The sequence below is a fragment of the Herpailurus yagouaroundi genome, unplaced genomic scaffold (assembly GCF_014898765.1).
Source record: "Herpailurus yagouaroundi ecotype Mexico unplaced genomic scaffold, PumYag 199, whole genome shotgun sequence".
NCBI classification, from domain to species: Eukaryota; Metazoa; Chordata; class Mammalia; order Carnivora; family Felidae; genus Herpailurus; species Herpailurus yagouaroundi.
The window spans coordinates 20966401-20992826 of NW_024412430.1; the positions used below are offsets into that span (position 1 = coordinate 20966401).

Below are 26426 nucleotides of genomic sequence, written 5' to 3' on the forward strand. Positions count from 1 at the left end.
GCGTGGGCTTCCACACGGTCCCCTCACTGCGTCTCCGGAGCCTCAGCTCCCTTCCCTAGGGTTTGTGGGTGTCCTGGGACATTTGCGAGGCCGGGATGGGTGAGGCCGCCATGCCTGAGCGAAGCCTCTGTTTCCCGAACATGTTTCCTTCCTTCTTGGTTCCCTCAGGGCCTTCTACCGCACCAACTGAAACTCTAATTCTCCCTAATTGTAAAAGACTTTCTATGACCTATGAAATCCATTTCCGTTCTTCTGGGTGGTGGCAAAGACTTTATTTTCTCATCCTCCCAGGATGCAAGAGAAAATATTTACATTCCCTTTTTGCTGAAGCAGCAAAGCCATCAGGTTTCCCAATCTGGAAAGTCCCGATGTGCACGTTTGGGCCTATGCTGGAGACGCCAAAGTGAGAAGCGTGGCCTGCGTCGGAGCAGAGTTTCCAGTGCCACGGCCGGTGTGGCGCGTCTGGGACATGTCTGAGCCCCGGCCGCCCTGGCTCTGAAAGGCCTAGAAGGACCTGGAGGCGGCTCAGGAATGCTGAGATCCGGAGCTCCTCTGCACACTCACTGACCTGTTGCTACGGTGACGGTGACGTGCAGAAGCAGTGACGCCCGCCTGAGCTGCAGCCCTGTCCACAGAAGGCAGAGAAGAGAGAGCTCAGCCCCGAGAGCCAAGAGCCGGATGGGAAGTCACCTCGTGTCCATGGACAGGTAAGAGGATGGAGATGATGTGGGATCTTCGTGCAGCACAGTGTTGTTCGGCCTTGAAAACTCGGGAAATCCTGTCATATGCTGTAGCATTTAAGAACGAGGTTTTCACTGGGAAATTTACACCACGTGTTACTGGTCCCACATATGCCCCAGTGCACAGAGGCCTGAGTGCTCCCAGACCCCTTGTGTTCTGAGCCTCCGAGCCCAGAGTCTGTGTCCGCATCAGACACATGGACGCCAAGATAAGCTCCCCGATATGACACTTGGGTTACTTTAGTCTAAAAGCCAACCAATTTCTAGGCCAGCAGGTTGAATTTTTAAAATTTATTTGTTCAGTTGACCGGTTGTCTCTTCACCTAACTTTTAGAATTTAGTGATGGCGACAACTTCATCTCTTCTGAGGCAAATTACGTGTTTTTTGTCATTTGGTAATGAGAACAGTGTGGCTTATAACACTTCTGGCCCGAATGCTTACCAGAAGGATACAAACTAAGTTCAGTCCCAGTAATTAGGTCAGCCTTTACGGTTGCTGCGTTTGCCTGCTCCTCTTTGCTCGGCTCGATTTGATACTTTCGAATTTGTCTACGTTATTCAACATACGTTTTAAAAAAGCCATCCGTGTGTTCCAAAATTTTTTTTAATGCTTATTTTTGAGAGAAAGAGAGACAGAGTCTGAGCGGGGAGGGGCAGAGAGAGAGAGGGAGACACAGAACCTGAAGCAGGCTCTGAGCTGTCAGCACAGAGCCGGATGCGGAGCTTGAACCCATGAACCCCAAGATCATGACCTGAGGGGAAGTCTGACACTCAACCAACTGAGCCACCCAGACGCCCCAAGGCTGTAATCTTTTAAACCAGTTCTTGAAATCATCCACTCTTGTTTTATCTGTAGGTTCAAATCTTCCAATAAAAAGTGTAGAATTTAGGGGCGCCTGGGTGGCTCAGTCGGTTGAGCGTCCGACTTCAGCTCAGGTCATGATCTCACAGTCTGTGAGTTCGAGCCCGGCGTCGGGCTCTGTGCTGACAGCTCAGAGCCTGGAGCCTGTTTCAGATTCTGTGTGTGTGTGTCTCTCTCTCTCTCTCTGACCCTCCCCCGCTCATGCTCTGTGTCTCTCTCTCTCTCTGTCAAAAATAAAATAAAATAAACATTTAAAGAAAGTGTAGAATTTGTATTCTTTTTATTACAGGAATATGGGGCCCAGAGTCCTTGGAAGCCTGTATCTGAGAACCATCTGGATCATATTATACATTGATTTGTTCTTGGCTTTGAAAATGGTTTTAGTGTTGATGCAACCTCATTAAAAGTATCTGCTAAAACACTCTGGTACAGTCTACGTGCCTGGCTTTTGAAACCCGCCCCAGCAACAAAAATGCCCTTTGCATAATGCCCCCATCAGCTTATGGTGCACAAAAATGTAATCACAGGCTCGAGTCGCAAATCAGTCATTGTAGCACCTGAAATCTTGTAAAGAGATGAAGAAAATAAGAGTGTTTACTTCCTTGGCTATTTAAACTCACTGGTCCTTTCGAATGGATTTCCCCAACAGGACTCAGGGGACCGCAGCCCACCGGTTTGCTTGGTGATGTGAAGGGGAGAGTTCCTGCCTAGCTCCGGCCCTTCGGGGGTGGGGGGGACGACCCAGCTGACAGACTGCGTCCCAGAGCCGGGCTCGTACGTTAGCTTCAGTGGCCAGTGCCCCGTTACGCCAATGCCCTTGTAAAGGGAGGCTCCCCAAGTGCATGTAACACAAGTCTTCACAGCAAGGCGGCGTGCAAGAGTTCGTCTCATCGGAGGATCTTCGCGCTGTCCTTCCGGAGTAAAAGAGCTGAAGGCGCTTGGGTGGCAATTAAGCACGAACGCGCTCGTTTCCCGACGTTTCCCGACGGGCCGAGCGTGCGACTCTCACCCAGGGAAATCTCGCCCGGCGTCAGCGCTGCTCCGGACAGGCCATCGGAGCTTCCGCGGCGCCGATGCGGGCCGGCTCTTCCAGGGCGAGAGGAAGCCCGCCGTGGCCTTGACCGGCAGGCACGTTTCTCGGGAGGATGAGGACGAAAGGCCGCCGGCCCCAGCCCGACGTTTTGCGGGTCAGGGTAACAGGTTACACTTCGAGCAGTTCGGAGGTTTCCAATCGGTGGAAGCGCTGAGAAAGGGTAGGTGTTGGGGGTGCGAGGGGAGGAGAGTCCATTCTTCACCGAGTCTTGTTTGCCGCCTCCCGACATTCCCCGCGCCTGGCCGCCCGCGGGCCCCGGACCGGAAGTGAGGTTGCCGGGGCGGGCCCTCGAGGCTCCAGACGCCCCCGTGGGGAGAGGGGTCCCCTCTGCGAGGGACCCTGTCGGTGAGCGTCCCCGTCTGGGAGGGTCTCTGTTGGTAAAAGTTTCGTCACCCGAGCCCGGGAATGATGGTGAAAGTATTTTGCACACAGGTAAACAGGAGGCCATCCGCCTGCTTTCTCCTGTCCCCGTGGAACCCGCAACAGGAACCTCTGAGGCCTGTGCAAGCCCGCGGAAGCAGTCGTTCGACGCAGGGGCCTCACGGACCTTCCCTGATTTACACTCGCACAGGTTGGGGTTGTACGAACCACCCCTCTGCCTGGACCACCTGTTTCTCTGAAGCCACGTGAAGAAGCCCACCCCGTGAGGAGTGTGCCCAGTAGCACGGCTGGTGTCCCTCTCTCATTTTTCCAGTCCACCTGGGTTCCGCGCCTGTCCCGCGTCTGGCGGGTGGGTGGTGCCGCCCAGGCGGCACCTTCCTTCTGAGCCGTGTCGACTACACTGCCCACCAGAGGCTACCAGGAGCGCGTACGTTGACGCCTGAGGCCCAAAAGTAGCCGCAGGCTTTTTTTTTTTTTTTTTTTTTTTTGGCCCACACCCTGCTTTCAAAGAAAATGTAAATAGTTCTAACGTGTAAAATTTGAGAGATGTTCACATTAAAAACGTCTGGATTCTGGCTTCTCCAGAAGGAAAAGCAGTCGCTCCAGCCCTCCGGCATGGCAGGAGCTGCCTGGACCGAAAAATGATGACCTGATGGGTTGGTCATGAGCTCTCTGTGCCCCCAGGCCTTTCCAGGCCCGTCCACGGGCTCACCACCCAGGTCGCAGGAGGCGGGCACGTGGCCACCCTGCTCTAGAGAAACGAGGTGGCCTGGTTCTCAGAGCAACGCCCGAGTCTTGGTGAACCTGGACCACGGTGCTGCCTGAGCGTGGAGCTCCCACTCTTCCATGAGTCCCCAAGCTTCACAGACAGAGGCTCTGGCTCCCTATTATTGTCTTAATTTAAAAGATCAGTGTTGGAGGAATTTCTCCCAGAGGCGAGCCCAGCCAAGGATACAAGACAACAGAGAGGCGGGGCCTGGGACAGGAGACGCAACAACTTCAGGTTCGTGTTGTCTGGGGTAACAGATGTCAGCTTCTAGAAAGTTCTCCCATAAATTTAATGGGGGGCATGCGCGTTTAGAGAAAACAGTATTTACTGACATCACTTCAGCTAAGCGTTAGGAAAAAGTAAGAAATACAGTTTCTTATAAGATATCCGTACATTGAACAATGGGCTTGAATATTATAAGAATTTAGAATTAAAGTTATTCCTTGGGTGTAAAGTAATATAAATGATGATCATTAAAAAAAATTAGAGGCATTGATTAAATTATGTTATTTTACAGGATTTATTCAGTGCGTTAAAGGGTTTGAAAGTCCAATATATTTTTGCTGTTGACCTAAAGAGAAAAGACAAATGTTAATAGTGATTCACTTTTTGAAATGAATCTGTTTTGTTTTGTTTTGTTTTCAAATTTTTATTTAAATTCCATTTAGTTGGCATACAGTGTGATAACTGGTTTCAAGAGTAGAATTCAGTGATTCATCACTTACATACGACACCCAGTGCTCATCTCAACAAGTGCCCTCCTTAGTACCTATCCCCCCTTCCACCCCCCCCCACCCTCCTCCCTCCCATCAACCCTCAGTTTGTTCTCTATCTTTAAGAGTCTCTCATGGTTTGTGTCTGTTTTGTTCTTAATTAAAATTTTTTCCTTCGTGACACCAAAAACAGGTAACAAAAGCAAAATTTTTTAAAGAGTGGGATTATAGCAAACTACAGATCTTCGGCACAGCAAAGGAAACTGTCGACAAAATGAAAAGGCAACCTATTGAATGGGAGAAAATAGTTGCAAATCATACAAGGATTTAATGTACAAAATATATGAAGAACCATACAACCCAGTAGAAAAAAATCCAATTAAAAAATGAGCAAAGGACCTGAATGAACATTTTTCTCTGTAAAACAAATTTTTTTTAATGTTTATTCATTTTGAGAGTGTGAGTGGGGGAGGAACAGAGAAAGCGGGAGACACAGAATCCAAGGCAGGTTCCAGGTTCTGAGCTGTCAGCACAGAGCCTGACATGGGATTCGAGCCCATGAACAGTGAGATCATGACTTGAGCCAAAGTCAGATGCTTAACCCACTGAGCCACCCAGAAGTCCTCACCGGGAAGATGGGCTCTGCCAGAACCCTGTGTGGACCTCCTTGTCCCAGGGTTTCCCGCCTTCCCTTTCCATATGACTATCCATATTCAAGAAGAGAAAATAAGCAATTTAATAACTGCTTTGGTGGATGCTGGTGTACTGCCCAATCTCCCTCCCAATCTGGCCATCACTCCCCAGCTGCTGAGAGCACCTCCCTGCTGTCCACGGCTCCCAGACAGGTCCCTCCTCAGGAACTGCCCTCTGCAAAGGACACTTCCCCATCTGAGGTCACCACCACTCCTCCCTGGAAGGTGCAAGCCCCAGATCCCTTACCTCATGGCATGTCGTCTCAGAAAGGCCATCCCTGCTCAGAACTGGGCTCACTGAGGCTGCTGCTGCACCAGCATCACAGCCAACTCTCCCCTCACTCCCCTAAAAGGTGTCTTCCCAGAGGGCACCTTAAAAGATCTCACCGGCAAATCTCCCTTCGGACTCTGTTCTCTATGGAATCCCAACAACAGCTTGGCATCTGCCACCTCATTTTTTACAAGAGTGATGCAAATCTATCAAAACGTCTTGTCATAAACACTCATGTGATGGTGGCGAGATTTTCTCTTACAGGGTGGTATTAACTGACATTGACAGAGGGAAGCTATTTTTGTTCAACGGTGACAAAATTCACGAGATATCCAAACAGCAGTCAATTTCCTGGAAACAAAAACTATAAAATTAATTATTTTGAAGCATAATTGTCTGCTTTTGTCAGGTTCTTAATTACTTGAAATTTATGGCCATTAAATTCAAGGGGCTTGATTTTGACAAGTCACGTTTCCCTTTCCAGGGTGCTCGGAATGAAGAGCAATCTTGCCCTCACGCGCACTGTGAGTGGTCTTCGTCCAAGCCAGGCTGTGTCCACAAGCTTCCAGCTGACATTTGGAAGAAAGATACGCTCCTTCTGAGCTGATTTTGGAGGTAAGGCATTCTGGGTGCATCTGAGCGGCCCGGGCAGGGAGTGGGGTGAGGGACAGATGCAGAGACAACCTGGTCCCCATCTGCGCCTGACGACATCCTCCATGCCGCACTCATTCTAGAATCCATTTCAAAGTAGTGCCACTGGAGATCCAAAGGCAAGCTGGGGGAATGAGTCAAAGTGCAGCGATTTGGTGAAGAAGATGCATTTTCTATTTCTTCTGGTTGGCCAAAGCTGCACACCCTTGCAAAGCTGTGTCCCCAGGGCCCCGAGGGGAGTGTGCTCCCTTCTCAGAGTGGCACCTGCTGAACTAGAGACAGAGGTGATCGTCACCACTGGTCTGACAGGCACTTCTCCAGACCAGACTTTCCTGACCTCCGCTAGTCTAAGTAGATGATTCGGGTCACAGTAAGGGTTTCCAACAGTGCGTGGGCTTCCTCCGGGAATGTGGCAGGGAGTTCGGCATTTCTTTACCCCGAACCCCTTGAAGAAAGTCACCAGTGGGTCAGCGAGAGCCATGTGACCCGCTCACACTCTGCAAAAGAATCCAGGAGGGCAGAAAGCAAGCCATGTATCAGTGGCACAGAGTCACAGTGAGTGGAGACAGGCTGTTGTGTGAGCCAGTCCAGATCAGCAGAACTCTGCTGTGAAAGAAGGAGGGAGGCAGGGAGGGCAGAAGGAAGGAAGGAAGAAGGAGGGAAGGGAGGAGGAAAGAAAGGAAGGGAGGGAGGGAAGGAGGGAGAGAAGGGAAGAAAGGGCAAACCATTGCCAGTATTTTAAAAAAAATCCTGCATTTTGCCGCCTATAGGAGTCATACTTGAAATAAAAATTGTAAGTGTAAGAGAACAAACTGAGGGTTGCTGGAGGGGACGCTGGGGGAGGGGATTGGCTAAAGGGGGGATGGGCACTAAGGAGGACACTTGCTGGGATGAGCACTGGGTGTTGTATGTAAGTGGTGAATCACTAAATTCTGTTCCTGAAACCATTATTACACTATATGTTAACTAACTTGGATGTAAATTAAAAAAATAATCATTAAAAAAAAATTGTAAGTGTAGGGGCACCTGGATGGCTCAGTCGCTTAAGCATCCCACTCTTGATTTCAGCTCAGGACATGATTTCACAGTTCGTGAGTTCGAGCCCCACGTCAGTCTCTGTGCTGAGTGTGCAGAGCCTGCTTGGGACTCTCCTGCTCTCCCTCTCTCTGCCTCTCCCCTGCTCATGCGCGCACATGCACTCTCTGTCTCCCTCTGTCTCCCTCTCTCTCCCTCCCTCTCCCTCCCTCTCCCTCTGTCTCTCTCCCTCTCTCTCTCTCCCTCTCTCTCTCTCTCCCTCAAATAAAGAAATAAACTTCAAAAAATTTGTAAGTGTAATAGAAAGGAAATGTGCCCTGCGGGTGCTGACGGAAAGCACCAGGGAAGATGTATTCTTACAAGGGTCCCTGAGAGACAATGGGCATCCGTGAACATGCAGACGGATGGAATACTTGAAATGATACTGAATTCTTTTGGCCTCAGAGACACGAACAGGCCACTGAATAACGATGGTGCCTGTCATACCGTCCCGATGACAGGAGACCCAGCCTTGGTGCGGAGGTGATCCCCCAGAATAAGTCCATAAGCCAAGGTAGAGTTTAGTGTCAGGCCAAGGACTCTGGTGGGAATCCGAGACGTGCGGGTCTCACGGGAGGCCGGCAAGCTTCACCCTGCCTGACCCAGCCTCTGGGCATAAGCTTAACTTGCAACAGGCCCGGACATTCCGCAGATGGGAACGGAAACGTTTCCCGTGGTGTGTGATCTACTTTACCAAGTGTGCCGACGGCCGGGTGCACACAGCGAGGTGCGTCCGTGATGGGCTTCCTCTTTCTCCCCGTGCTCACTCTTGTCCCCTCCCTGATTTAGCCCCGGCTCAATACAGACATTCCTTCTGAGGATTTATTTTTAAACTGATACTATTATGTCCCCAAAAGACAACTGCAGAAAGATCAGCAGTATACTGAGAATAAATTGGCAGATTCCCTGATGACAGCTAGCTTCCATGATACAAAAAGTAAAGATATCGCTACGTAAGGTAAATTGTCCACACAACTTAGAGATGAGGTCTCCTTCTAAAAGTGCCATTGTGGGGCGCCTGGGTGGTGCAGTCGGTTAAGCGTCCGACTTCAGCCAGGTCACGATCTCGCGGTCCGTGAGTTCGAGCCCCGCGTCGGGCTCTGGGCTGATGGCTTGGAGCCTGGAGCCTGTTTCCGATTCTGTGTCTCCCTCTCTCTCTGCCCCTCCCCCGTTCATGCTCTGTCTCTCTCTGTCCCAAAATAAATAAAAAACGTTGAAAAAAAAAGTTTTAAAGTGCCATTGTAACCCCCCTAACCCATCACCTGTAACCGCGTAGCTGTAGGCATTCGGGAATGTCCAGGTGTGTCCAAACGGCATAAATCCTGTGGAGGAGAAGCAGATGGCTTGGGCTCAAAGGTGACTGTCACTCAGGGACGCTGAAATCACATGTATGTTGCATCCTGTCTGAAGAGCCAGGATTAGGCAACGAGAAATAACTACCAGAACTGTGGACGGAGGGCCAACAAAGTCAGAACTTGCCCAAGTTCCAACCACATACGGAGCAAGGCTGTGCTGCCGGCAGGCACTTGAGGGCCCGGCACAGGAATGACGTACGCATCGGCCTCCGCAGGGCAGGGCCCTCAGCTTCTGGTTCAGAGTTGCGTCCTAAGCTGCTTGCCACCTGGCAAGATGCCATCCGAGCATCTTACATGCATTTGTCCGCTACCCAAAACAGTCTACTAAGAATAACTTGGGCTTCCAGTACTGAAGGGCGAATGTGTTGAAGAGAAGAACTGAACTTCTGTCCCTTACTCACTGGGACAGTAATAAACTGGTGTTTTGGTTTATACATCAGTCTCGAGAGTTTGGTTAACTTGAGTTTAACTATAGATGCCATCCTGGAGTAGAGGCCCTACCAGGGAGCCAGTTCCCAGGAGAACACTGTCTGCACTCACCTTCTTTGGCATCAGAGAGGGGCCGAGACTTTAACACTGATGAAAATGACAGAAAATTCAGAATCAGCCCTCCGTCAATACCCCGAAGATCCTCCCTGTATATCATTTTCCATCAGAAACCGTTTTCTCCAAGGAAGAAAGTTCCTACACGTTTTGTTTTCTGGGTCACCCTCAGCACAAGCCTCTCCTTCAGAACTAGATATCCCGGAGGGAGGATTTAGTAATACACAGAGGCCCTCATTCCCCTTGAAAAAAACTGTCACTTATTTTATTGTAAATTATCTAAATCATAGTTTAATTCATTTCAAGTCGCCAGTAGCAATATTGCAAACTATTCTGCCTGAGCGAGTATACACAAAGTATGGATTCATGAATTCATCAAGATAAGCCTCAGGATCAGTAATAATACCAGAAATAAGGAACTTATTTTAAATAATGACCATAGTTTCTGGAACTCTCCTCACCTTGTATTTGTCTAAAAAGCTTTTATTTCTACCCACTCAATTTTTAATACTCAACATTGGTACAAAACAGTTCTTCCAGATATGGTTCTTTCAAAATGATTTTATTATACATTTAGTTCTCCTAAAATGTGCCCAATTGACAAACTACAGATGTCTCAACTCTAAATGTGTAAAGTTGAAAGTTTATTAGAAAATTAAGTTTGGGGGCACCTGGGTGGCTCAGTCAGTTAAGTGTCTGACTCCAGCTCAGGTCATGATCTTGTGGTTCATGAGTTCGAGCCCTGCATCTGGCTCTGTGCTGACAGCTCAGAACCTGGAGCCTGCTTCGGATTCTGTGTCTCCCTCTCATTCTCTCTCTCTCTCTCTCTCTCTCTCTCTCTCTCTCTCTCTCTCTTTCAAAAATCAATTAACATTAAAAAATTAAAAAATAAAAATAAATAGGGGTACCTGGATGGCTCAGTCAGTTAAGCATCCGACTTCAGCTCAGGTGGTTAAGCCTCAGACTTGGGCTGAGATCATGATCTCGCGGTTCATGGGTTCGAGCGCCGCACTGGGCTCTGTGCTGACAGCTCAGAGCCTGAAACCTGCTTCGGATTCTGTGTCTCCCTCTCTCTCTGCCCCTCCCCAGCTCGAGTTCTGTCTCCCACCCCCTTAAAAATAAATAAACATTTAAAAATAAAGGGAAAAAAAAGAGATAGGTTTAGGCAAATCATTAGCCCTGAGGGCCTGGGTCAGAGCTACAAACCTTGGAAGGACTGTGAAACCATGAGATTTGAAAAAAGGAAGGAAAAAAAATGTGCATTCCAGAGCTTATCTGTTCAACTGTTTACAAATATAGCCTTGGATCATGAACTTGACTGCAGCTTTGTCTGGTAGAGTTGTATGCCCTCAACAAATGTTCATTGGGTGTCTGGGGGGTGGGGGGCCCACAGGCCAGTCTCAGTCCTTGCCTTCCGCACCCTTTAACTTTAGGGGAAGAGACAAAAAATGACAAACATGAAGTCGTATAAGGCCAGAGCTGTGAACAGAAATCTGGCAGGTAGGAAAACCCAGGAGTCAGGCGGAGGTGACCTCTGGCAGAGAGCTAAGCGAGGAGCGCGCCCACATCGAGCAGAAGAGGAACAAATCACAGACGTAATTCTAGATTTTCTAGTTACTACATTATGAAACTAAAAAGAAACAGGTGGGCTTAGTTTTAATACTGTAGAGACACCTGGGGGGGGGGAGCTCAGTGGGTTAAGCAGCCAACTCTTGATTTCGGCTCTGGTCATGATTTCACGCGGGATTGAACCCCGTATCGGGTTCTGCGCTGACAACGTGGAGCCTGCTTGGGATTTTCTTTCTCCCCCCACCCCTCTCCTCCCCTCCCCCACTCACTTTTTCTCTCTCAAAATAAATATATAAACTTAAAATTTTTTTATTTAATACTGTATTCTATTTAACCCAATATACCAAAATGTTGTTGTTTTAACATGTAATTGACATAGACAATTTTATTGAGATTTTTACTAAGTGAACATGATTGCAACTGATCGAAATGGACCACAGCATAGCATTAATCCAGGGGAAGTGGGTTTTATCGGTGCTTTTGGTCATTTAGGATTTGGAGAAACCATTCATCTTTCTTTTGAGACTCTTTTCCTAAGGTACAGGGCAGGAGGATTCCTGATTAGGATATTTGGGAATATCTTGCATGAATTATTTTAGAATTACTTTTTTGGAAACTTGTAATTTCTAGTATTAATAAACAAAGCCTGCGTTATGTCCCTCCCCGCCCCCCCCCCCCGAGAATTTGTGCTCATAAAATATGTGTACACTGGAAAGGAAGTAGGAAGCAGAAAGTTAGATGCTGTGGGACAGATGGGCCGTGTACAACTAACAATACACACAGGTCCCGTCTTCTGTGAATGCCCATCAATAGTTCAACAGAGCATCTTCAGAAGAGGTGCCTGATGGACTTGGTGGCTGCCACTAACCGTGGGCACAGAGGACCATAGCACGTGTGCTAAATGGCACTAAGTCACGCTGGCAAGAGACCAGGTAGCCCATCTTCCTGGGAATCCGCCCTGTGACAGACGAGTAAGTGACACGCAGGAGCACTAGAAGGCACTGTTTCCCAAATAGAAGGAGACAAATGACCTGGACTCTTGCTGAAATTACAGATTTGGGGCCGAAGCCAGCAAAATCTTGCTTGAGCAGCCACTGTGGATTGAAGTGAAAATTTTAGTGCCAAGAAGGAAGAGAAGAAACCTGGGGTTCTAGGTGCTGCCCCCCCCTCCCTCTGCCCCTTGCACCTTCCAGCTGCTTCCCTGCCCGTTTACAGCACGGGAGACATGGGGACATCTTGGCTAGGGCAGATGCTTCTTCTGTTTCTTGGCTACAAGGGATCCTGACCCCAGATTTCAGAGTCCACCTTCTGTTGACAAAGAAAACTACTTTCTCGCTGGCTGTATGTCAGCGATTATCAAAGTGAGTGCCATGGGACACTGTGAAATGCTTCAACAGGGAAAGTTGCCATGGCTCTTAGTTTCTGTGAGATGGTCATCTATGTAGCAGGCTCTCTGGGATCCAGGACGTGCTGCACTCCTCTGTCTCATGTGTTGAAACATGGTGTAATTAGAAAATGGAAAAGACACGAGCAGACACGTCCTGAGGATGAAAGCAAGACGACAAATAAGCCCAACACCATCCATCATGAGGGAAATGCAAATTAATACCATGTGGGCTATCACTACAGACCTAACAGAGAGGCTGAAAGGACAAACACCACTGACACCAAATGCTGGTAAAGATGCAGAGAATCACTTGTATATGCTGGGGGGGGGGGGGGGATGTGAATTTATGCAGTCTCTCTGGAAAAGTGTGGGAGCTTTTACATAACTAAACACACAATCCCCACATGACCCAAGGGAGCAAACCCTTGGACATTTATCCCAGAGAAATGCAGGTTTATGTCCACACAGAATTCTTTATGTAAATGTTCAGAGCAGCTTTATTCATAACAGCCAAAAAATATAAACACACCAAATGTCCTTCAGTGGGTGTCAAGTCACACAGACTCTGGGAGGTCCATACCATGAAATTATACTCAGCGATCAAAAGAACTATTTATTTATGCAACAGATTACAAGGAGTTCTGAGTGGGAAAACATCCATTCCCAAAAGGTTACTGTTAAAAGACAACTGAGTAAATTTTAAAGATCTTATTGGCTTTATTCAGTGATTCATGAATTGATCAGCATCCCATTGAGCAGATACAAAGGAGATCTGTGGCAGATGGGGTACAAAATGGAAGACTTTTACAAACAAGTTATTAGCAGAGTGGACTGTTTTAGTCAAGGCCACCTTCCTTTGGGGGAAGCCTGAGGGTCTATCAGGCAGATGACCTCACTAGTACTGACCAGGTAATCCCAGACTGACTGGTTAAGATTACACTCCTGGGGGCTGCCAGGGTGGCTCAGTCAGTTAAGCCTCCAACTCTTGGTTTTGGCCCAGGTCATGATCTTATGGTTTTGGGAGTTTGAGCCCCGTGTCAGTCTCTGTGCTGATAGCATGGACCCTGCTTGGGATTCTTTCCCCCTCTCTCTCTGCCCCTTCCTCACTTGCATTGTCTCTGTCTCTCTCAAATAAATAAATAAACTTAAAAAAAAAAAATTACACCCCTGGGAGAGGCTGAAACCTGTTATGTTAGGTATTAAGTCTTGGTTTGGTGACTCCATTTTGGGCCTGTTTTCTCTTTTTAATAATACCTTATGATTCCACTTATATATCATTCTTAAAATGTCAAAACTATAGAGACAGAGAAAAGACTGGTGAAGAGGAGTGATTGCCCAGGTTAGGGATGGGGTGGGGAGGACGGGGAGGACCCAAGAGGGTCTTGTGGTGATGCAAATGCTATGTCCTGACTATCAGTGTCAATGTTCTGGTTAACATTGTCCTGTACTTTTGGATGATGTTACCCCCTGGGGAAATTGGGTGGTGGGTGCTCAAGATGTCTCTGTACTATTTCATACAACTGCATGTGTAGAGTTTTCTTTACTTTAATGAGATGCTGTGTAACTGTAGATGTCTTATGCACCCCAGCCCGTCCACACACATGTGTCTGCTTACCCTCATAGACATTCCAATTTCTGAACTCTTCTACATGACAATTAAATGGCCCAAATGATTAATTCACCACTTAAAAGTTGTTATTAACTGCTGTTTGTCAAAAATCTATCATTTTTATTCATTCCCGCTTCTACATGTCACCAGGGGCACACAGCCAAAAGTTCTGTCTAACCTAGTTTAGTTCTATCTAAGCAACATTTATGGTGGGAAATGAGGATTCTGAGATGGCTTTGCTGAAACGTGTAGGATACAATAAGTAGAAGACGTAGGTGGGCAAAGAGACTCAGAGGCTGGGAAATGGTTGCCCCCAAAGCAATGACAGTAAATGAGATATTTCAAGGAGGCAAGATTGCTTCAGTGACAGTGTCTACAATTTGCAAGCCAGTGCAACCAGGGAACCAAGGATTGAGCAGTCTGGAGGCTCACGCATGTGAGCGATAAAGAATAAGGCCCCCATGTGTAAGCGAGGAGAACCACGGCATAAATGCTATCTTCCACTTCATCTTTCCCGGAAACACAAAAGACCCAAGTCAAAACCAAATGTACAGCCAGTGCACTGAGCAAGCTGTCTCCGCAGCTGAACAGGCCGTAGGTGCTCCCGGTGAGTCACAAATGAATAATGGAACACTTGAAAGGCTAAGACATTTGTATAATTATGGAGCCTGCTGAGGAAGGAGCAGCTGTAATGAAAGCCACAGGGAAAATGCAAAACACAGCATTCTGGGTAATCCTCTAATCACATTTTTTAACAAGAGAAAAGCCCTTTCAGGCATGTACCTTTCATTCCCCTAGAAGCTCATCCCTGGATTTCCAAAGAACAAAATTAAATCCAATGAATATTCTTTAGAATTTTTCTTTACTCATTTAGAAAAACAAACAAAGAATAAATATTCCAGAAAAAAAAAACAAAAACAAAAAAACATCAAGTTCTACAGTTTCCCGTAGAAGACTCTTTTCTTTATCCTGAGCTCAGAGCTTTCTGATCTAGAAACCAGTATGATTGTCCTCTCCAAGGCAGACCAGGCCCAGTGGCCTCGGACACCCACTGCTCTGGGACAGCGTACCCCACGCTTGCTCCATGGCCACCATTTCCACTCAGCACTAGCTGGGCAGAGTCACTCCATTCACAACTTCGGATAATATCCAAATCATGTGTCACTTAATGCAAAGCACAGTATGGGCTCCTGATTTCTCACATTCATTCTCGACATCACATGCAAACAATTTTAACTGAAAGGAACAACATTGCAAACATGCACCATCTTCTCCGTGAGTTACCCCAGTACTTCCCCCATCTTTCTCCTTGACCCAGTTATGGATTACTGCAAAACTTACTGTGATAAAACAACATCCTCTCTATTATGCCCCTTGGATTCTGCACTCAGGAATTTAGCCAGACCCCAACAGGATGGTTTGATTGCTCCCTGGAGTCTGGAATCCCCAGCTAAGAGGACCGAAATGACAGAGGCCTCTTTCCTAACTTATCCGGCACCTAACCTGGGATGACCCAAAGGCAGGCTCACCCAGGCCTGGAGCTCTTGCACGTGGCTTCTCTGTGAGGCTTGAGTTTTCTCCCAGCATGGCTGCTTCAGGTCGGGTAATCTTCCTACCCAGGATCCCCCTTTCAGCGGGGTGGTCTACGTTCCCCCTTTGCTCATGGCTGCTTTGACCAACAGAATGTGGTGGAAGAGACCCTGTGTGACAGGAGGCCATCCTGCATCAGCCGGCTTCCACACTACCCTCTAACTGACCACACATACAGGGACCAAACAAGCTGGCCCAGACTGGATGGCCAGTCCAGATGACCCAGTAATCAGATGTATGGTAATCAGGTGGTTGTGGTTTGAAGCCACCATTCGCTGGTGGAAGCTAATGGATATACATATGTGTGGGTCGGTACTTTATGGTGTCAATGGCTTTTCCAGAGTTTAAGCATCATGCAGGCAGGCACCAGGTGCACTGTGCTCGCCATCTTGTTGCTGGTGTTTAAAACAGCACCTGACACAAGTGGATTCTCAGTAATGATTTATTGTTGAGTGAATTAAGTAAACAGTCATGAGTCTGCACCGGGCCCATCCCTATACTGTCGTAATCATGGCTGTGTGTGGTGTATTGACCTGACTTCTAGATGAAACCCAGAAAATTCATATATGGCCAGGGGACCAAACTCAATAACATTTACTTTGACAATATAAAAATAAGTGCATACTTATGTTGGGAATGTTCTGGAACAGAGCTAGTGGATCTTACACAGCTGTAGATTTATAAACATCAGTGAGTTGTACCCTGGAAGTGGGTGAGTTTTATGGTATGTAAACTATACCAGCTGTTAAAAATGGGGCAAAAAATCTATCACTAAAAAAATAAATGCTATTTGGAAGAATGTGGGACACACAAGGCTGGGAGAAAGATGGAGGGAAAGGCAGGGTTTGGAGACCTGCTTGTCTCAGCAATTCCTACCATCTAAAGTTGATCCAATAAGAAATTCAAGTTCAAGCAACCACTTAAAGCTAAATATGAACCTATAAGAGCACTGACTGTGATCATGTACCTACAATAATCCAGAGGAAGGAGAGAGGAGTGCATGTTAGCTAAACCTCCATCTTCCGTAACAGAAGGTCATCACAAAACAAATCAAGGTCGAAAAATGGAGAAACTTTATAATTTGAAATTTTGTTTAAAAATTTTTTTTTAATATTTATTCATTTTTTTTTAAATTTTTTTTCAATGTTTATTTATTTTTGGGACAGAGAGAGACAGAGCATGAACGGGGGAGGGGCAGAGAGAGAGGGAGACACAGAATCGGAAACAGGCTCCAGGCTCTGAGCCATCAGCCCAGAGCCCGACGCGGGGCTCGAACTCACGGACCGCGAGATCGTGACCTGGCTGAAGTCGGACGCTTAACCGACTGCGCCACCCAGGCGCCCCAATATTTATTCATTTTTGAGAGAGAGAGAGAGAGAGACAGAGCACAAGCAGGGGAGGGGCAGAGAGAGAGGGAGATTCAGAATCCAAAGCAGGTTCCAGCTTCTGAGCTGTCAGCACAGAGCCTGACACGAGGCTCGAACTCATGAAGGGCGAGATTATGACCTGAGCCTAAGTCAGACGCTTAACCACTGAGCCACCCAGCTCCCCAGTATAGTTTGGAATTTAGAAGTAACCACCGAGAAACTAAAAACAGTAATGCTTAAATTTCTGCCTTTAGGAAATTTCCCACAATTCCCGGACTAAATAATAGTTGGTACTTTTGTGGCAGAAAAGATGCTGAAAATTCTATATCACAGAGGTGCCTGGGTGGCTCAGTCAGTGAAGCGTACGACTTCAGCTCAGGTCATGATCTCACACATCATGGGTTCGAGCCCCGTGTCAGGCTCTGTGCTGACAGCTCAGAGCCTGGAGCCTGCTTCGGATTCTGTGTCTCCTTCTCTCTCTGCCCCTGCCCTGCTGGCGCTCTCTCTCTCTCTCTCTCTCTCTTAAAAATAAACACTAAATAAAGGAAGAAAATGACGCATCCTATTCTTACTGCCCTGTGTGTGCACACGCTTGTCCATGTGTGTGCTTGATGTTTTAAGTAATTCATAATATCAAAAGGAAAACTCGCCTTGAGGAAAAAACCACAAAGAACCCCCTCATATATTTATTGTGACCCATTAATTCTCAGCACCAAAATTCAAAACTAAAACATTTGTCACAAGCAAGTTTTCCACCAGGACAGTGGGCCCTTTCCAGGAGGCAAGTTGTCGTAAAAAGTACAGCACTTAAAAAAAAAACAAAAAAACCAGCACAACCACTACATCTGCAGGTGCGTGTACGGCCAGCTTCACACACAGACTCAAGAAGAAGTCTAGGAGTTAGGATGTGTTCAAGAAAAAATATTGACTTTTCCATCTGTCTAGGAATCTGGAATTGTATTGGCTGAATAACAAGTATCTAGTCTCAGGAAAACGAAAGCCATGTTGCTGCACTGTTTAAAATGTGTCCCGCTTGGGGCGCCTGGGTGGCGCAGTCGGTTAAGCGTCCGACTTCAGCCAGGTCACGATCTCGCGGTCCGTGAGTTCGAGCCCCGCGTCGGGCTCTGGGCTGACGGCTCGGAGCCTGGAGCCTGTTTCCGATTCTGTGTCTCCCTCTCTCTCTGCTCCTTCCCCGTTCATGCTCTGTCTCTCTCTGTCCCAAAAATAAATAAACGTTGAAAAAAAAAATTAAAAAAAAATAAAATAAAATAAAATGTGTCCCGCTCAACCCAGGTGTCTGTGGTCCTCGAAATATTACCAAGACCAGACCCGATGGCAAGGCATCTGGTGAGAAAAGATAGATGGCTTGAATTTAATTCCAAACATGGGGAATCCCCAAGGGTCCCCGTATAAAAGAAAGCAGTAGTGTTACAAAATCTAATAAAATGATTTGGTTTCAGGAAACGTGCAAAAATGTGAATTGTGCCTAAGATAGCCTTCCTCAGCAGTGTCCTAGAAGATGAGACACCCTGGAATACTCTTTATTTTATTTTTTTTTAATGTTTATTTATTTATTTTTTTGAGAGGGAGAGACAGAATGCGAGCAGGAGAGGAGCAGAGAGAGAGAGAGAGACACAGAATCCGAAGCAGGCTCCAGGCCCTGAGCTATCAGCATAGAGCCCAACGTGGGGCTTGAACTCACGAACTGTGAGATCATGACCTGAGCCAAAGTTGGACGTTTAACCAACCGAGCCACCCAGGCGCCCCCCTGGAATACTCTTTAAAGACAGCCCTTCCATAAGACAGTGGCCCCAGGATATGTAAATCATTCCTCCACGGGTCACACCTTAAACTCAAATTTCTGGGCCTTCAGTGTCAATTTTATGTTAATGAGCTGGAAAGTAAGATTTCAAGCCCTTCAAGTATATATAAAATGCATTGCGATTGTATACGTGTTGCAATAAAGATGCCCTGATTTAAAAAAAAAAAAAAAAAGTCCACCTGCCCTTGCCTGGTACCCAAGGGAAGCAGAGGTATGGAGCTGCCGACCTGGGAGCAAGAGGTCAGCCCATCCGTACTTGCCTCTTGGGTTCAAATCCCCCGTCCTTTGCCTGCTGTGTGGCGTTGGATGGGTTATGTGGCCTCTCTGCCCTTCACCTTCCCCGTCTGTAAAGAAGAACGACAGCCCTTCTTGCAGCCGTGGTGGGGAGGAATGAGATGCGGGCATAGTACTGGGTTCACAGGACGCGCCGTGAGCAGAGCTACGGTCATTAAAGCAGTGGCTCCTGGGGGCCCAAAGCTCTCTCCCTCATCACCTCTGATGCCCAATACCCTCCGTGCAGCACAAAGGAGCGAGGTCATTCAGAGTATTTGCTGATGTCCCGGGGAAGGTCTCCACAGGCCCGCACCATGTGCAGAACCGAGCCAGTAAGCAGCCAATGGACGCCCCTTTTGAAAGATCACCCTGCGTCTCTGCCTTCAATGGCCTTAATTATTATTATTTTTTCACTATAAGGAGTGTGATAGTTAATTTTATCTGTCAGTTCCACTGGAGTGTCCAGATACTTGGTTAAACATGATTGTGGGCATTTTCTGGGTGAGATAAACATTTAAATCAACAGACTAATAAGGCAGAGTGCCTTCCCCACTGAGGGCATCCAGTCGACGGAGGCCCGAATAGAGCACAGGGCCAAGGAAGGGAGAATTCCATATCTCTGCCCATCTTCCAGCTGCACACGGTCTTCTGCCTTCAGATGTGGACTCAGATGGGCACCAGCACCATCAGCTCCTGGGCCTCTGGTGTGCCAGTCACAGATCTGGGGACTTCTCAGCCTCCACAGTCATGTGAGCCAAATCCTTATAATAAATCTCTATTTGTATACCCTGTTGACCCTGTTTCTCTGGAGAACCCCGAGTAATACAGAGAAATAATACATATTAATGTTAAATATTTAACATATCAAAAAAAGCTATGGAAAAAAACCCCTGTAATCTCAATTCTCACAAATCACTAGGGACCTTTTGAGGTACTCTTTCCCAGCCCTTCTCCTATGCAGTGTCATGATACACAGCTTTGTGATCCCTTTTTTGCACGTTGTTACATTTTTGAGAGTATGCTTTTTATTTATTTATTTATTTTTAATTTTTTTTTTCAAGGTTTATATTTGAGAGACAGAGCACGAGCAGGGGAGGGGCAGAGAGAGAGGGAGACACAGAGTCCAAAGCAGGTTCCAGTCTCAGCTGTCAGCACAGAGACCAGCGTGGGGCTAGAATTCATGAACCGTGAAATCATGACCTGAGCCGAAGTCAAATGCTCAACCGACTGAGCCACCCAGGTGCCCCATGAGAATATGCTTTTTAAAACATTATTTTTTCCAAATGGTAACTGATTCTTGTTATTTAAAAAAGTGATACAGAAAAAAAAAAAAAAAGAATATAAATCTCATCCTGACTCCAATCAGCTCAAAGCAACACTAGGCAGCACCTAGAGAGTAACTTTCTACATGTGCCGAAAGGTAAACCAAAGGATGGGGAGAGAATTACAAACGTGACATTATATTATACATGTAGGGGCGCCTGGGTGGCTCAGTCGGTTAAGCTTCCGATTTCAGCTCAGGTCGTGATCTCACGGTTCGTGAGTTCGAGCCCCGCGTCGGGCTCTGGGCTGGCAGCTCGGAGCCTGGAGCCTGCTTCAGATCCTGTGTCTCCCTCTCTCTCTGCCCCTCCCCTGCTCGCACTCTCTCTCTCTCTGTTTCTCTCTCTCTCTCATAATAAATAAACATTAGGGGCGCCTGGGTGGCGCAGTCGGTTAAGCGTCCGACTTCAGCCAGGTCACCATCTCGCGGTCCGTGAGTTTGAGCCCCGCGTCAGGCTCTGGGCTGATGGCTCGGAGCCTGGAGCCTGTTTCTGATTCTGTGTTTCCCTCTCTCTCTGCCCCTCCCCCGTTCATGCTCTGTCTCTCTCTGTCGCAAAAATAAATAAACGTTGAAAAAAAAATTAAAAAAATAATAATAATAAATAAACATTAAACAAAATATTACGCATGCAATTTTTAAGTAAAGTTGTCAAACTAAGTTTTCTGGAATTTAATGGAAGAAGATGAAACTGAAGTCGGGAGTTTCTGTGGGTTGAATAAATTTTCTTCATAAGAGAAATTCATTTCTTTTTTTAAATTTTTGTAATGTTTATTTTTGTGAGAGAGAGACAGAGCATGAACCGGGGAAGGTCAGAGAGAGGGGGAGACACAGATTTCGAAGCAGGTTCCAGGCTCTGAGCTGTCAGCACAGAGTCCAATGCGGGGGTCAAACCCACGGACCATGAGATCATGACCTGAGCCAAAATTGGACGCTCAACCGAATGAGCCACCCAGGGGCCCCTTATGGATTTTTTAAAAACTTGTTTTCAATGTTTAATTTTTTGATAGAGAGACAGAGACAGAGTGTGAGCAGAGAAGGGGCAGAGAGAGGGAGACACAGAATCCAAAACAGGCTTCAGGCTCCGAGCTGTCAGCACAGAGCCTGATGTGGGGTTCGAACCCACTAAGGAGCTGAGGGAAGCCCTCACCTGGGGCTCCAGTCACAGCGAGGGGGACGGGGACGGGGGGGGGGGGGGGGATGCGGGAAGGCCACGGGAACTGCCACAGACAGCAGGTCAGTGTCCTCTTGTTTTCTCTGTCACTGCAGAGAAGCCTACTCTCCGGGGAGGCGCTCTTGCAAGGTGTCTGGTCCCCTTGGCACCCAGCTGGCCACCTCATCCCGTGGCCAGGAGAGGCCCCAGCCCCCCGGGAGAGCTCAAGGAGCAGGCTCACGGTTGGGGAGGGTGCGGGGAGCGCACAGCAGCTCTCATCCACTTGCTCCACTTCCTGCTCATCATGCTGCCTCGAGATGCGCTTTGTGAAGGGAGCTAGAAATAGAAGCCTCTGAGAAAACCCGCTGGGCTCCTGACAGGAGAGGCCCCAAGTGACTGCAGACCCCACAGACACCAGCAGGTGGGCCTCGTTCACACCCCCTTTCTGGAGATTTCTCTTCAGGGCCTCTGAACCAGCCACTCTGTAATCCTTGAGGAGGATCCCAGTACACCCTGGGCTTTGGGCTCCCATTCCTTTTTTTTTTTTTTTTATGTTTAGTTTTGAGAGAAAGAGAGACCGAGTGCAAGCAGAGGAGGGGCAGAGAGAGAGGGAGACACGGCATCCGAAGCGGGCTCCAGGCTCCGAGCTGTCAGCGCAGAGCCCGACGTGGGGCTCGAACTCACGGACTGCGAGATCGTGACCTGAACTGAAGGCGGACGCTCAACCGACTGAGCCCCCCAAGGCGCCCCTGGGCTCCCATCCCGAAGCCGTGTGCCTTTTGCGGCAGCCAAACGGCAGTCGTCTTGTGCTCTATTCTAAGCGCTGAATGGCAACTGCTCACAAGTTGGGTCCAAAGAAAACACTGTAGAAGTTCCTGGAAAATTTTTCATTACTTCTGGTACAGGGGAGCCTAGGTGGCTCAGTCGAGTGTCTGACTCTTGATTTTGGTTCAGGTCATGACCCCAAGGTTGTGGGATTGAGCCCTGAGTAGGACTGTGTGCTGAGTATGGAGCCTGCTTGAAATTCTCTCTCTCTCTCTCTCTCTCTTTCTCCTTCTGCCCTTCTCCCTTCCTCTCCCCTGCTCACACACTCTCTCTCTAAAATAATAACAACTAACTAACTAACTAAATAAATAAATAAAACTAGCAGACTTCAAAGTAGATGGCCCTCCATAATGTGGGTGGGCCTCGTCTGATCAGGTTTAGTCTTAAAGACTAAAGTTCCCCAAGGAAGAGGGAACTCTGCCTTCAGACTCAAGATTGCAGCAGTCTTCCCCGGGTCTCCAGCCCGCCACTGCCCCGCAGATCTTAGACCTGCCAGCCAATTCCTCAAATACATCTCTTCCACTCTCTCTCTCCCTCCTCACCTCACTCCCTGTCGTTTTACGTATACGCACAGTGTTGCTTCTGTTTCTCTGGAGAACCTCAGCTAACACCGCTTTCCTCAGCCAACTCATCTGAACACAGTGGCCGACACAGAGGTCTTTGCAGATGTCCTCCTGGGACGTTTCCATGGCCCGGGTCTCAGCGTGCACGTGCTCCCGACTGGCCCAGGGCCGGAGCTGGGGCAGGATCAGGGGGCTCCGGGAGGCGGGGGCCCAGACGGGCGTTTACAGCCCCCAGGGCAAGCACAGAACGCCTGCCAGGCAGAAGGCGGGTGACATATTCTTTTTCCAACCACACATCCACTCTGAGGTAATACGATTTTAAAGCATAATAATATTTGGAAGTTAATTCCCACATGACTGTTTTGGGGAACTTGAGCAGGAGTTATGGGAACCATCTCGTGAATAATTGAGAACTCCTGCCATCAGTCATCAATGCATTAAAAACTATGACATGAAAACCTTGTAAACGACTGGAGTTACTGCTTGGAATCAAGCCCCAGCAGCACCGCCCGTGCTGTCTGTCCTGCCTTGCCAACCTCACCGGCCGCCCCTCCTGGCTCTGCGCACGCACACCCCATCTGCAGCCACACTGGAGAGGTCCGCCTGTTTGTCCAGATGCTGAATCTACGTGGTGGAAATCAGCGCACAGCGATGGCGTCGACTATGTGAGAAGGACCCCAGAGCGGGGATCATCGAGTGTCCGTGTCATGACAGGGACATCGCCCCCTATTTGGCAACAGGGCTGAAATCTCAGTTGTTCAGATCCTGGAATGATCTTTTGTGACTACAACTCCAGTCGATACTAAGGCCACACAGGCAGTCACCAGCCTAAGCTGTCCCAACCTCACTGCCACAGTTCAAACCCACCTGATAGGAACATGTGAACAGCCTGTGTCTCGACTACCACATGCCCTCTTCCTAAGTATAAAATGCACTGTTTTCTTGCTATGCTGAATCGTTGGGCAAATCTGCTCGAGGAAAAGAAAACCCAATGTTAAAAAGCTTCCATCAACGCTGGGGGCTGCAACTTTCTGTCTGTAATCACGTGTCACCACCAAGAGTGACATATTTACCTCCGTTTCTTGAACGCATTTGCCAAATATTATTTATTATATGACCTTCCTAAGCCCTCAGCCGACTAACACCCTGCATTCAACCAGCCTTGGTTGGTCAGTTACTGTCTGTCATAAACAACAGCACGTGCTGTATTAAAGGATTTGCCTTTTATTTTTTTTTTTAATTTTTTTCAACGTTTTTTATTTATTTTTGGGACAGAGAGAGACAGAGCATGAACGGGGGAGGGGCAGAGAGAGAGGGAGACACAGAATCGGAAACAGGCTCCAGGCTCCGAGCCATCAGCCCAGAGCCTGACGCAGGGCTCGAACTCCCGGACCGCGAGATCGTGACCTGGCTGAAGTCGGACGCTTAACCGACTGCGCCACCCAGGCGCCCCAGGATTTGTCTTTTAACTATCAATAGCTCCATACAGCTCAGTGTCCAACCCAGAATCAAAACCAGAGCTCCATCTACAATGATTTTCAAGAATGGTGTTCTCTTGGGGTGCCTGGGTGGCTCAGTCGGTTAAGCATCCAACTTTGGCTCAGGTCACAATCTCAGGTCACAGTTCATGGATTCAGGCCCCATGTTGGGCTCTGCATTAACAGCGTGGAACCTGCTTGGGACTCTCTCCTCTCTGCCCCTCCCCCATGTGTGTCCTCACCTGCTCTCAAAAATAAACAAACACTTAGGAAAAAAAAATGGGGTTCTCTTTTCCTTTATATTTAATGGCTGTGACCTAGTAACATGCACGTGTGGAGGCACGAGCCAGATGCAGAACAAGGACATGACTTCTGAGGGTCTTACGAACGCACTTGTGGATTGGGCAGGTGTGCTGGTCAGAGGGTGCACAGTCTAACCCCTTTCCGGTTAGCCACAAGCCACAAACAGCATGTAGTAGGTCCATGCAGTTTGGGCGGGGGGGGGGGGGAGGGTGACATTTAAAAACCATCCCTGACCAAACTGAGGAGCAAAAGACAGAGGAAACAAGGGAGAGAACAGAGAATCAGACATGAAGGGAAGAGGGACAGGTACCCAGGGCGACAAATGTGGGGACAGAAGGCTCTTCAGCTGTCTGAAACAAAGCTATGTGGTCAGTAACTGTGACGTGTCCGCCTTCCAGAGTTCTACAAATACTCCTCATGGCCCCGTTCTCGGACCTCTGACCCCACTCCCACGTGAGGGCCAGGACGGATCAGCGCAGCCCTGTGTGTGGTTCATGTCTTCCAAGGTTCACATCAGCTCCTCCAAGAGCTTCATACCTCCGTGACGACGAATGTCACTTGGACATAAAGGGGGTGAGTGTATGATGCTTGGCCGCCATTCCCGTATTCCCGAAACGTGCTGTTTCATGGACTGTCTGGTGCGTTTCGACAAGAATGATCTGGGAGAGGACTATGCACCTGATGTTCCTGCTCTCTCTGGAGAGGCCTGGGGGGGAGGAGGTGGGGTCGGGGGAGGCCCTCGAATCTACAGTGGGAGCAAACGGTAAGGCTGTCGGGTAACCGTGCAAATATCAGAACAAATCTTAATGCGACCTGTAAGCGTAAGGACAGAGATGAGAAGGAGCTGAGGGCAGTTCCGCCTGGCGCGGCTGCTGGGGTCACGTCCTTCTCCCCAGTAACGACTACATTCCAAGTCCCTTGTGGTGGAAACGAAAATACGACCACATTCTGGGTGTCTGCTTGGCTTGGATAAGCCAGACCCAGATTCAGGAAAAGAAGTCTGTAGAACATGGAGTCATTAGTTACAAAAGGAGCAGAGAAAGATAAAAGTCGGGAGGAATCTGATGAAAACCCGTTGAAGTTCATCATGGAAAGTGCCAGATCAGGGCAAATCTCTATACCAGTGATTCCCAAACTTTAGCATCGGAATCTCCTGGGGTTTGAGCTGCCAGAGGAAAGGCAGAAGCCCCATGAAATCTGTATTTCAGAGAAACAATGAATCAATTTCAGTATAAGTATGTCCCGTGAAAAAATCGGGTTTCTCTAAAATTCAAATTTAACTGTGTGCCTTTATTTTATTCACCGTGCCTGGCAGCCTTACCTAGACCGCCTGTTCAGACGCTGGTTTCTGGGCTACACACTCGGAGGTCGTGGCTCAGCAGATCCGGGCGGGGCCCAGGAATCTGCATTTCCAACCCTCTCGCTGGGGATGCTGACCCTGCTGGTCTGAGGATACACTTGGAGAATCACAGCCCCCAAAGCCCTCCCCGTGTGATGACGGCTGTGCCCGTCTCTGGCCACCAGCTACAGGAGGGACGCTCTGGGGACATGGGCTGTGCCTCCTCCGGTGCGTCATCTCCCACCTCCCCGGGAACTGTGCGGCCCTCCGTGTTCAGGCAGGAGCGCCGGGCGCTCCCGTGAACCAAGAGGCAGGCCGGTTTTCTCACACTGGGCCTCGGCCCATCCACGCCTGCTCTGCTTGGAGTGCTCAGTAGAGAAGCGCGGGGCAGGCAGGGTGACTGTCCGAGTCGTGGCCAGCGAGACACGGGATCCGCGTGCACCATGGGCGATGGTTCTCTCCCGCTGCCTTCCGCGGGGTTTACCACAAGCCAGCCGTTCTCATGTTGCAGGAAACACACTGTGCTTTTGACTGAGAGGCATTAGTACCTCGTCCACAGAGTGATTTAGTTATTGCTGAACATTTTATAATTTTTTTTAAGTTTATTTATTTTGAGAGAGAGAAAGAGAGCATACGCCGGGGAGGGGCAGAAAGAGAGGAGAGCGAGGGAGACAGAGAATCCCAAA

At 48.3% G+C, this 26426-nt stretch overlaps 1 long non-coding RNA gene across 1 annotated transcript; it reads left to right on the top strand.

Annotated features, from left to right (window-relative positions):
* Nucleotides 1-269: 269 nt before the first annotated feature.
* On the top strand, nt 270-25445 carry LOC121013758 (uncharacterized). Its single transcript, XR_005782908.1, has 4 exons — nt 270-707; nt 1892-2855; nt 6006-6136; nt 24800-25445. It is a non-coding gene; the product is annotated as an uncharacterized LOC121013758 (long non-coding RNA).
* The last annotated feature ends 981 nt before the right edge of the window (nt 25446-26426 follow it).